Here is a 356-nt window from a genome sequence, read left to right as displayed (position 1 = left end):
GAAGCCAGAATTATAATGTCTTGCATGAAAATAGATAGTACAGATAGCAATCGTACTGGTAACACTATACAAGTGTCTTCAGTACCACCTTCCAAAATAAAAGAACTCTTCCCAAAGCGTAAAATCATAAGGAATATTTTTTAAAGAAAGAAATATATGAAATACGAGAAATTGGTATCTTTTTATTTTGTTTACAATGCTAAGCAGTTGCGATTAATAAATTTGTCATAACGAAAAGGTGACATAGAAAGACATGGAAAGTAAAAAAAAAAAAAATGTAGCAACAAATAAACATTTAATGAAGGTATAATCTTCGGTAGAAAAGTGACTGCAACGCAATCTTCATTTTAAATTCT

Source organism: Penaeus monodon, chromosome 28 (genome assembly GCF_015228065.2).
Source record: "Penaeus monodon isolate SGIC_2016 chromosome 28, NSTDA_Pmon_1, whole genome shotgun sequence".
NCBI classification, from domain to species: domain Eukaryota; kingdom Metazoa; phylum Arthropoda; class Malacostraca; order Decapoda; family Penaeidae; genus Penaeus; species Penaeus monodon.
Note: the sequence above shows the minus strand (reverse complement) of the source record.